General features: G+C 37.1%; 1 protein-coding gene across 1 annotated transcript in view; it reads left to right on the top strand.

Moving 5' to 3' along the window:
* The window catches only part of LOC119792840 (interleukin-1 receptor accessory protein-like 1-A), a gene marked incomplete at its 3' end in the record, with an annotated part of 224,291 nt that overhangs the window by 27,421 nt on the left and 184,243 nt on the right, over positions 1-12,627 (top strand). The gene's annotated exons all lie outside the window — the stretch shown is intronic.

The following is a 12,627-nucleotide window of genomic DNA, read 5'->3' as shown; positions in this document are numbered from 1 at the left end:
AGTAGATTGTTGAAAATAAATTCGTGTTTTCAAATATTTTCAGAGTTGAAACAATTTAATTTTTTACATCTCACTAATGATGTGTTAAAAGTTTGTTAAGACCTCTGAAAGATGTACTTATTGTGAGATATTTTAATTGGCCTTGTTAGATTCATGAATTCGATGCCTTTTAAGACTTTTTAAAGATCGGTGCGAATCAGTTAATCAATATTTATATAAAAATAGTAGAATTTAGTAACTAGGACATTTAAAAGGACTGCTTATTAGCCAGATAGGGTTTTTTACTTTTGTCCTGTAGAATACAGTACTTAATTTGTATTTCAGCTGTGCTGGTTGTGTTGTGGCTGCTATGATTTTTCAGGGCAACTTTACTTTTATCTGATCTTCACTTCATAAAAACTACCAAAGTGTACCCAGAGTTTTTACACAGTAGAACAAATGTGACCATTAAAGTACATGTAGAACAAGAACATTTGATTCTAAACTAAAAGGTCACCTTAAATAAAGGTTACATATCACCTTTATCTTTCAATTTATTCTACAAAATAACATTGCTATACACTGGTGTTATATTTTATGGGAAATATACTGTGAGAGTGAGATACCAGTGTTATAAATACAATGCACAATGCAGCCAGGCTGTTGTTGCTGTTCACATTGGTTTAGTAATTGAATAAAAACTAACAATACGTGCTCTTTTCTTGTCTTCCAGCAAAACATTGAGTTACTAATTTCCTGGGTTTCTTGATACTAGGCAATATACAGTATGCAGCAACTTAAAGATACTAAATCATCTATAAGCTTAGAGTTTCTCTGAATACAAGGGAAGGCTCACCTAATGGGAGTGACTAAAATGTCATTCATAAACAAGTCAAAAAAGCTGTAGTGTTTACATTCTCTGACATGCTCCTAGGTAATCAACTCCAATTTCACATAAAACCCACTACAAAGGATTCAGCATTGTTATATTGATACAAATCCAATTGGTGCAAATCATTGTTCTGGCTTATTTACTACAGCGGTGTTCACATAGTGGCTACTCTCGCAAATGTGATGTTATTTCTTATGCTGTTAAAACTGTCTCCTATTTAATCATACTGCATGCTGCATTACAAGCAAAAACACACCATCTAGACAACTAATCCTCACAACTGTGGTGGTGGCAGCATCATGCTATAGGAGTTTCTTGAATAGGGACAGGATATGGCATAGTCAGATTCCAGACCAAAATCGAGTGAAGAATTTATGTCAAAATATGAAATTTTAAGTTTACATATGTTTTCCATCCAGTTGGATTGTTTTTTTATTTTAGTGGATACTGCACTTTTACAAAAGAACTGATAAAATGTGCAAAGCTGGTAGAAATTTTATTCAAAATCCAAGCAGCTGTAATTGTACCGAGAGGCTGTTTTGTATGCAAATTTGTAAGACTCAAAATTAAGTTTTTTTAAGCTTGTATTGAATAAGTGAGGTATCTTTTGTTCAAGCTCACAGTCTAGTGTAAATGTATGAATTTAAGCCCCACTAAAAAAAGGAAAAAAAAATGAAGTGTTTACATCAGAAAAATATATATAATTATCAATATTGTAATTGTGTTTGGACAACACTGTATCAGGGCTCAGAACAGAAGACCCAGTTTTCAAAGAGTACAGACAGTTTTATACTTCAGACAGTGTTTATTAAGAATGACGGATCTGCAGTGAACAGTTAGGGCACCTAAGGCAGGAACCTCAGCAGGAAGAGGACACAGGTTACTGACCTAACCTACCTGGTGGAGGATAATGAATGTGTGAGTCACTGGTCTTAAAGTTCAGTCTGTGCTCAGAGGATGAGGTTTGTTCCAGCCAGTCGGCTGCCGACAAGACGCGGCAGACGCTGCCCAGAGAGTCCCAGACATTGAAGCCCCGGAGGCCAAAGAACGGGAAGGACATCAGATCCAAGCACACAAAGGAAGCCAGGACAATCCAGAGGGCGAAGCCAAAGCCGGTGTTGAGGATGTGCTCAGGAGTTCGGGCGAGAAGATCGGAGATCCAAAGAAGTACCGAATGTAAATCCAGGACGATGTCAGGAATCAGTTTCAGATTCGGTGAACAGGCAGAATCCAGCTAACCTGACAACAGCCAGATGCATGTCTAGCTCCTCCTAGCTCCACTTACATACATCTGGGACACCGCTCATTGAAAGTGATTTCCCCAACCAAATTTATGGTCTGGCCAATCAGGACGCAGGGCTGGTGTTTCCTGGATGTGACGTAGTGGAGAAGCGAGTTCTGTAAGTCGTCCGTCTATACTTTTTTGGTTGGCTTCTTTTTTTTAAATAAGTCTGCTGTGCACAATGTTGCCTTTTATCCGCACATTTTCATGGCACAACGACATTGATCATTTACCGACATTGCGCTGATTCCACTGTTGCTATATCCAAGATGTCGGCTGTTCTGTTTTGTTTTTTTCCTGCGTAGCTCTCACAGCATCACGGGTTAGCTTCGGTGTGAGTGGTTGAAATAGCACGTCGATAAAGATGACAGACAAGTGGCTTATCCAATCATATTCAAGGAGTTTTGATAAGTCCCAGCCTTCAGTAAAGGCAATTCCTATGGCGGTGTCCCAGACGTATGTGAGTGGAGCTAGGTGGAGCTAGACATGCATCTGGCTGTTGTCAGGTTAGAATCCAGCAGTAGTTCGAAGACAGGTCAGGCAAACAGATCAGAAACAGGCATGCTCAGAGGTCCGAAGGCAGAACGGGTCAGGACTAGGATATCAGAACACAATCAGATACGGTAGAAGACTCTCATTAATGGCTTGAATAATCTGGCACTGATGATTGCAAGAAGGCAGGTTAAATAGAGACTGGAGCAGGTGAAACAGATGAATGGTAATTAGAAACTGGGCGGAGCTAGACAGGTGAATAAAATGAGTTATCAGGCCAGTCATCAGTGCCAAGATCATGACAAATTGTGCATTTATATTAAAACTCATTACCCAAGCACGGGTCAATGTCGAAATGTAAAGAACATCATGTTGTGATGTAACATTGCATTATCTGGAATGTGGCTCAAATGTCAAATCTCAAACAATTATGTTACAAAATTATGTAATATATCAACATGTCTGCCTACCATCAATTGCTTAATGACGCTTTAGTTATTGATTTAAATAATAATACAATGTTATCTCTAAGCTTTTTATAAATACAGGATGAGAGTAACAAGAAAGCCGACTTACTTCTAACTAAAAATCTAACCCCCCCACCCCCCCGCACACACACACACACACACACACACACACACACACACACACACACACACACACACACACACACACACACACACACACTAACACATATACATAGATATTTATTATAAATTTTTTTTTGGAAGCATGTATAGCCTAATGAAGTCTATTACCCTTAAGCAATATGCATTTTATGGTTGTTACATATCAGGTACGCCGGTCGCAGTAGAACTGCAGTCAGTCCCTGGACTGGCATGGCTATCACTGCCCCTACATAGTTAGGGTCTAATTTCCCACTGGGATCAGCTTCATAGTCATGGTAGGCCGCTTCTTTGATTTTATGTATTGTGCTCAGACTACTCGTAAGCCCACAACTCGCGAAATATTGAGAGGGAAATTTTATTGACATTACTGTTAATATAAAGTAGAAATTTTACACATTCAGTAATAAAATGGGGATGGTCATTTAAGAATGGGGAGGATTTTCAAGATTTTTTTTAAGAAGGTGATGCCAGTATTATATATATATTACTACATATAATATATATATATTACTATATATATAAAATGTATATATATACTTCAGATAACTGTGATTTTTAAAAAGAAATAGCTGACTGTCAAACTTAGATAATGTCATCTGTGTGTGGGAGTCTATGTTTGACAGTGTTTTTAGTCTTCCTGTGTGCTGGTAGACCCTAGCTGCCCCCAGTGGGGTGTGTGCACTAAATGGGCAAGGGGTGTGTTGGCCCCTGCTCCCCATCAAAGGCTGCATTGACTGGGAGCATAAGAGCGTCCCTGCAGCCAGTCATCCTTGGACAGCTGACAATGGCCGGAGCACTGGGGATGGAGCTGAGAGCATTCAACAACTGGAGGAAAATGCTTCACTCCTGGTAGAAAGTTTCTCAACCCAGACCTCGGCACCAACTAAGCTCCACTCATGACCGATCATGAGCAAAAGGATTTTGTTTGCCCTAAAGCTGTTGCAGTTAATTACTTACATAGTGTTGTTTTTTATAAGCCTGAATGTATTCTTTATGCATGTGTGTATCTTGGAGAACAGTGTGGATTGGCTCAGAGTTGCAAGGTAATTAATCTCACTCAGTGAATAGGTGCAAGTTGGGACCGTGGCAGGACATCGCTCACAGCACCTTGCTCGTTAAGTATAACCACCTATGGCCAGCCCTTAGAGAGTTAACCAGGTCATGCCATGGTCAAATGCAGTCAAATGCATTCTAGCAAAACCTCATTCATCCCACCACCCAACATGATTTTTATGCAGCGGCAAGGATTTATTGTACTACGGCACAAAAATCCTCACAAGGCTTACTGTAAATCACAATCTGACACATCTGTAAAACAGCCGAGCCTGCAAATACACACATGCCCCATTGATAAGACCTCACAGCATGTAGATGTACAGTAAGGATAGCAGCAGTGCGCTGTTCCCTGTGCTACTGTAGCACTCTCAGCATGAAAGTATTTGACACAGTGACCAAAAATGGCTTGTTCATTTATTGTGTGACCTTTGTATCTCCTTTATGTTCACCCTGTTACTTAGTTTGGTTTAGGCAGTAAGAGGCATGGGCGCAGATTTACCTTTTAAATTTGAATAATTTAAATGTGTTCTTATCAAAATGTCTATATCCAGCTCATATTAAGGATGTAGCAATATAACCAGCTCACAAAATGAGACCAAATGTAATTTTGAGAACACGAAAAAAAAGGAGATAGCAGAAAAATTCTTAAGGAAAATTAGAAAAAAAAAATGTTTTTTTCATTTTAAAATCATGTGTGTTTCTAAATCTCTAATTACTGTAGAAGATAGCAGTAAAAACTTTTAAATCTATTTTGAGCAAGTTAATTAGGAAGTCGTCCTTCTGCTTCAAAACATGAAAACAATGCTCTTTTGTTTTGTCTTTAGATATCAAGAATTTGATCAATTTGAAAAGGTTTTATAAATCTTCCGTGAAATGTTTAATATAAAGAAAAATAAAAAAAAATAAAAGAATAAGCTGCGGAGGGACAGTAAACGATTTTTAAACGAAAAAAACAAACAAAAAGCAAAAAAAAAAAAAAAAAGTTGTTCTGCATAGAATTTTTGCAAACAAAATCAGATTTCTAGATCTGGCACATCTGAAAATGCACATCTATTACCCATGGCAAGAGGGTTGATTTTCTACTTCGATGTTCTTTTGTGGTCTCTGCATGAAGCATAGTTATATTTTATAAAGTTATGGGCCAACTGTGTTTTGAAGTGTATCGGGTCAATCTGTTGGTGCATAAATTGATAAATATAAACTAGTGTTGCACCGATGCCATTTTTTGGCCCGATACCTGGCTGTGCACTATCGGCCGATACCGATACCATACAGATAACATCTGTTTAAAATTGATGTGTGTGTGTTTATGTGAAGAACTGCATACTACTTGGATGTAAAATAATTGCCATCATGGCTTTGTAAAGCTGTTGCCTACCTGTGTGAAGCAGGAAAAAGACTAATATAAAGTTTATCCAGTGGAACTCTTTATTGCCTACCTTGCATGGGTGACAATAATTGAATAAACTTTTGGCTCTCTAAATGGTATCGGTTTACTATTTGTTGGTACTTGCCAATACTGATACCATTTTAGTGCTGGATCCCCCAAGATATTGGTATAAGTATTGGTGCAACAATAATATAAACCCAGCTGTTTAGAGCATAATCCATTGTAAATCTGACTACAGGCCGTGCTTCATTGGGGAGGTGGGAATTTTGAGTGGCCGATAATTCAGCTGATACAAGAAGTAAGCTTTCAAAGAATAAATTGGTGTTGCTGGAACAGGGACTGACTGGAACTGGAAGCATTGTGTGAGGAGAACAGGGTTACTTAGTGGCCAAGAACAACTTGGTGATGTTGAAGGTGCACTAAATGAAAGCAGAGTTGCCAACTCCTCAGTAAGGAAAGTAGCTATTGGCTGTGCTAGAAGTCGCTGAATGACGTCATTGCCTAATTTGCATAATCTGCCACATGATGTGATGTGCATGTTATTGATGCTGTGGGAGAATTAACGTTGTTAGAGAGACAAAGTGAGTAAAAATACTCAGAATATGTGACCCCGCCCATGAGAACCCGGCTAAAGTCGCAACGTCTAATTATTCAATAAAGGTCGTCAAAGCTGTCATATCGATAAAAATGTCAAAATTGTGCTATATGAGATTATTGCTGTAAATGATAGATTAAGTACTGAGGTTTATGGATGGCTTGTTTAAAAGTCAATTTCTAACATGATAAATAGCGTATTTTGTGATTTTATAAACCTTACATCGTGTTGTTTTTGCTAAAAATTTCCGGAAGTTTGATGCATTCGCGCTGCTTTTTCTATGATCTTTGGGATTATTTTATGTGTACAAACAACGGTTAAATTGGGTGTGGTTTGGTTTAGGCACTGCATTTCTATCGACAGACTTGTGTTTTCTATCATTAAAAAGTGTACAAACTTGTGTGGTAAAACTCCTCAAGTTAGTCAAATCAGTTCGCTAGTTTGGTTTCAGTCACTGTCTACTCCCTACTTCCATTCCTGACTGTTCCATTCCTGTTTCCCCTGACCCCATCTTATGACTCTCCATGACTTGAGCAAAATGCAAAGTGACATTATGTGATACTATTAAATTACTACTACTACTACTACTACTACTACGACTACTACTGTTGCGGCGAACGCCCCTTTTGTTTACATCAGCTGTTTAAGCGTGAGCGCGCAGTTTACCTGTGTGCAATCAATCAGTCAATCAAAAGGTGAGACAAACTTCCTAGTTCAAGCAGAGGATCGCAGCATGAAAATAAAAAGCCCCCGTTTACTCGGGCAGTGGAAGAAGCTGTGCAAAATGTGTATCAAGGAAGCAAAGGACTGAACAGACAGCCGGTAAGCTTGCATTTCTGTTGTGAAAAGAATGTGCGCCGCGCTGATGAGGCGTTGAGACGTGCGGGAAATGTTTGTTTGTAGTTTTAAGCTTAAATTTTGGCTTGTAAGTCTTGCTTGCTTGCTTTATTTGGTTGGAAAAAATGCTGGTGTAACTTTTTTTTTCAGTGATTTAACATTGCGGTTGAACAATCCAAATTAATGTGTTTGTGAAACTGTTGCACGGGGTAATTTTTGCATCTTTCTTCTGTGTGTGATTAAAATAGACTTCTAACAGTTAAAATGAAATTTCATAGTCTATGTTATGCATATTTAAAACAAACTAAAAATCACTCACTGGTTATTTATTATTGCTATTTAAGAATTCATGTAATCTATGGAGTTAAATAACCTCCATAAATCTGCTTCGGTTAAAATGCGTTAATACGTTTTTTGATGCATTTTTTATGATAATTAAAAACTAAATGGTCTTAATTTAAAGTTAAAAACATAGTCTATTTTCATAAATATATTTAATGTTGCATTTCTCAGAACTATTACAATTTGCTATATGGTAAATGCTTTGTTTGGTTTCATTTCTTTCAAAGGTTTTTCACCTGCTTAATTAAATGATTCTGTAAACCTGTAAACAACACAAGAAGAAGAATAAAAAAGGGAAAAATGAAACAACAGTTTGGTCATTGAGTGGAATCCAGTTTAATGTTCAGCTTAATACAACCCTTCAAGTGTGGGAATAGCACAGCAAAGATCAAATCACTTGACAACTACTACTACTACTACTACTAATAATAATAATAATGATAATGATAATAATGATAATAATAATAATAATAATAATAATAATAATAATAATAATAATAATAATAATAATAATAATAATAATAATAATAATAATAATAATAATAATGAAATAACATGACTACATGATCTGATAGTAACATCATGGTATTGTGTTATGCAACTGCTTACATAATCAGCTTCATCTGGTACCACCTAGACATTCATTTAGTGTAATTTGTATGCTTTTTCGCCATGATCATCATACTAAATGGATCCATTTTTATTAAACATGAACATTTTTATATACATCTGTTGGATATTACTTGAAAAAGCAGAATCTAAACTTGAATTTGGTGTATGACACACTGCCAGGATAATTGTGATTCCAAGATGCATCAGTGTTGAAAGTATTTTTAGTTTAGAATTTTGAGTTCCAAATCTTTACATTGGAATTTCTCAAAAGTCAGTTTTTCTGAACCCGTATGCAGCACAATCTTTGATATGGCCCTACTCTGTGAATTTTAGAGATATCAATCTGAATTTTTCAGAATACATTCTTAACATTGTGTAGAATGGTTTTATACATTAAGTTGAGATTCACCAACAAATGACTTTAGCTGGGTTTTCATAGGCAGGGTCACATATATAGAGCTACTTTTTCTGTCCATTAATGTTTATTTATTTATTTATTTATTTTATTTTATTTTTTAAAATTAATGTTTATTTTATTACAATACTAACCCTCCTCCTTTACCCGGGCTTGGGACCAGCAAAAGTAACCATAAAGAGACACTATAACTCTTTTTTAACTTTTTCTTTTTTCCCTCGTGGTCCACTAAGGAGCCTACAAATCATGATAAAACATGAACATTTTGAACCATACATTCTTTTTTTACATTAACAGTCCAGATGGAACACAAAAAGACTACAAAGAATCAATGACAATGTGAGCAAATAATGGTAATTATTATTATTATTTTTAAACTAATAAGATTTCCCTCCACACACACAGGCTGTGCTTGCCTGCTCACAGAGAGAGTGGGTCATCGTCATTTTGGTCAAGGCTCTCTATGGCAGGTTCAGCAACTACTGACTCCAGCTTGATCAACCTGCGCTGTCAATCCTGGCGCATGTGCATGGTTCATTTGCAGTCTGAACGCTGAGGGTAAACATGCTGCGGCTCTGACTGCAGCGCTGAGAGGGACTCCTGTGGAAGCGGGAGAACGGGGTTGGGACGGAGGAGGCGCCCTACGGCAGACACCAGAAAAGTTGCTAGATTTGTCGCTAGTCCCTTTTTTGAAAAAGAGTCGGTGGAGGGGTCTGAAAAGTCACTAAAAATAGCAACAAAGTCGCTGAGTTGGCAACACTGAATGATAGTAACTAACCTCCTAAGAGGCTAAATCATGGACTCACCTTGATTTAAAATTCCCCTTTGCTCACATTGTTTTTAAGTATTTTTCTAAGGATACCATCAATTTTGTTCAGGCCTATGTCACAAGTTTTTTGTTCAGTTGATGCATGGTTGAAAAAACAATGTCTTTACTTGTATTTATTGTTACTGTACTTATGTCCGATTCAATAAATGTACAGTATGTGTCCATTGTGTGTTATTTTTTGTTGTTAGTTCATTTTTTCATTAATTAGGAGTACCAACAAATTTGTCAACATGTGTATACTAAACTTTTATCTGGTTTTGGCTGACTGGCATTTATAGGTGTATGTTTTTGGTAAAGTTTTCTATAAAAAGAGATGTTTTAAAGTGTTTTCTTAGGCTTTCAGTTGAGATACAACTTTTCCATGCAACTGAGAGCAGGCCTCTATTTTGTGATTTAAAAACCTAATTAGTTTAACTAATTAATTAGTTTTCCTAGACCACAGCATATTATCACAAACTTAGGGTCTATGTCCTTGATTCCATTGGCAAACTCTAATCTGTATTTTATGCTGTCTTTAGACCAAAGGATCCTCTCTCCCTGTGTGGTACCTCAGTGCATGTTGGTACTGTGAAATAGTTTTTTTTTTTCTCCCTGGATAATGGAACTCTTTTGCTGACCCTTTTGTCAGCCTTTTTAAAGGTCTCTTGCCTTTATTCTGGGGTTGATGAACACAATTTTCATAATAAAAAAAAATTATGTCTGGGATAGAGAACCTGTGTCCTTTATGAATGGTATACTGGCTGAACATTCACATGGTGTCTGTACTAGGCCACTACGACTTGAACAGATAAATTTGCCACAAGATGCAACTATCTCCACATGTGAATTACTGTAGAATGGTGGAGGATCACAGTTCCATTCCTGGTTTATTTTCTAATTTGTTTGTTTCTTGCATCAAAATGATCCAGTTCATTATGTGCAGTTCTTCCATTTAACCCACTGTATCAGAAATTTCCAAATTAATAAATAAAATACCAAAAAAAAACTATTTCTTCAGGGGGTTCACACATTTCTTACAATTGTAGCAATCTAATGTAACTCATATTCTTAACTTGCAGAAAGTAACAGATCTTTGTCCAAATCTTTTATAATCTTGCATTAGTTGACCAAAATGTAATAATCCTATCTGATCTAATACTGGTTTCAGCTGTAACTGTTACCCTGTGTAGGAAAAGGCCTCTAGAGATGTATTTAAAAAAATCTGATACTTTCTTGAATAAAGTACAAAAGCACAAAAAATATGCTTGAAAGGGCTTTACATAAATGAAACAATAAAATAGAAAGGAAAATAAAATCAGAATAAAAGCAAGTTAAGATAAATCATGATAAAAGCAGGTAGTAAAGCAAATAAAATAATCGAACCACAAATTTAAACAGTTAACAGTTTAACTTCAACAGTCAAAGGCAATTCTAAACAAATCAGTTTTAACTTTGACTTAAAAGAACTCAGGCTTTCAGCTCTTTTACAGCCTTCTGTGAGTTTGTTCCAGATAAGTGGAGCATAGGAACTAAATGCTGCTTCTCCTTGTTTGATTCCAGCTCTGGGTGTAGAGTCTGCTTGAATTGAAAGACCTGAGAGGTCTAGAGGTCTAGTTGTTGATATACTGATAACAAATCTGTTATGTATTGAGTTGTTGATACATTCAGTGATTTATAGACTAACAGAAGGAATTTAAAGTCTATCCTCTGACCTACAGGGAACCAATGTACGGACTTCAGAACTGGGCTGATGTGCTCTACTTTCTTAGACCTAGTGAGAACGCGGGCAGCAGCGTTTTAGAACAGCTGCAGCCAGGCTCGGACTAAGAACGAATTTCGTCATCTTAACATCTACGCTGGCCCACTTATGGAACCCCCTCCCCGGAAAAAAAAAATAGAAGTACAGTCAAATGCGTGCGTCTCAATTGTGAAACACAATACGAATACACATTGTAGACTAACCGATCAATCTTCAAGCATCACCAATACTTCTATAATGCGGTTTTACTGGTTTTGGTTATTAACACGGATGCAACAGTGACTGCTGCTGCATAACATCCACACTTGCATGAAGCCAGCCAGACACTCACTCACACATACAGCATCGTTACTGACTCACGATTTCCAACCAAAAAAATTTTCATAAACCAAAATATTTGAACATAAATTCACCAGATATAATAAATAAATTGAACATTATTGATCTCACATTGGAGAAATGTATCTCTGCATTTAACCCATCCCCTTGGGGAGCAGTGGGCTACCATTGTGCGGCGCCCGGGGAGCAGTGTGGGGCTAAGGGTCTTGCTCAGGGACCCAGATTGGCAGTCTGGAGGAGTGGGGGATCGAACTCCCAATCTCAGGATTCAAAGCCCTATCCCCTAACCACTAGGTAGTCACTCATCTAAGAGGAACATCATAGTTTGGTTTAAAGAAAGAATTTTAGTTTTATTATAATTTAGTTTGTTGCAAGGATTTTACAGTTTGAAGAAATAGAAAATTACACCATATGCCAACCGTCACAAGGATGTGCATGACAAGGAAGGGCTATATATACTGCATGCATCAGGTAGGTAGTTAACATTGTATAACTTCTTGAGCTCCTTCAGTTATTTACTGTCACAGGGAGATGCTTCGACCGGAGAGTAAGTGATGAGGCCGGTATGATTCAAGGAGGGCCGGCACTCGCACGCTGAAATTAGGACCGGCCCACCGGGCAAATGCCCGATATCACAGATTACCAGTCCAAGCCTGACTGCAGCTGTCTGGTGGACTTTTGAGGCAAACCTATGAAGACACTGTTGCAGTAATCAATTCTACTAAAGATAAATGCATGTATGGGTTATTCCTGCTCTGACATCAGTCTTTTAAGCCTGGAGATATTCTTCAGGGGATAAAAGGCTGATTTTACTAACTGCCTTTATGTGCCTCTGAAGGTTAAGGTCTGAAATCTAATTACCAAAAGCCACCAGCCACCACCAACTTGGAACACAGCTTAGAATATCTGTTAGCTTGAGATCCTTTCATTAAATATACGTTTCATGTTCAATATTAATTAAATAATTCCATATGTTAAATTTACAGCTGTGTTAATACATCAGTAATTTGCTTCTTACCTTAAACAGTAAAAATACCAAATTTGATACTGCAGGATTGAAATAACCGCTCAAATCTTATGTTACATAAACACTCTTTCTTGTAATATCCATTTATATGGACACACTATGTAATATTTTAACGGTATAGTTCAAAAATCAAACCTTTGTAGAAAAAGGAAATTTTGTGTGATACAAATACC

The sequence above is a fragment of the Cyprinodon tularosa genome, unplaced genomic scaffold (assembly GCF_016077235.1).
Source record: "Cyprinodon tularosa strain WSP-4 unplaced genomic scaffold, ASM1607723v1 ctg432, whole genome shotgun sequence".
In the NCBI taxonomy this organism is placed as follows: Eukaryota; Metazoa; Chordata; class Actinopteri; order Cyprinodontiformes; family Cyprinodontidae; genus Cyprinodon; species Cyprinodon tularosa.
This window is presented reverse-complemented; position numbering and strand designations above follow the sequence as displayed.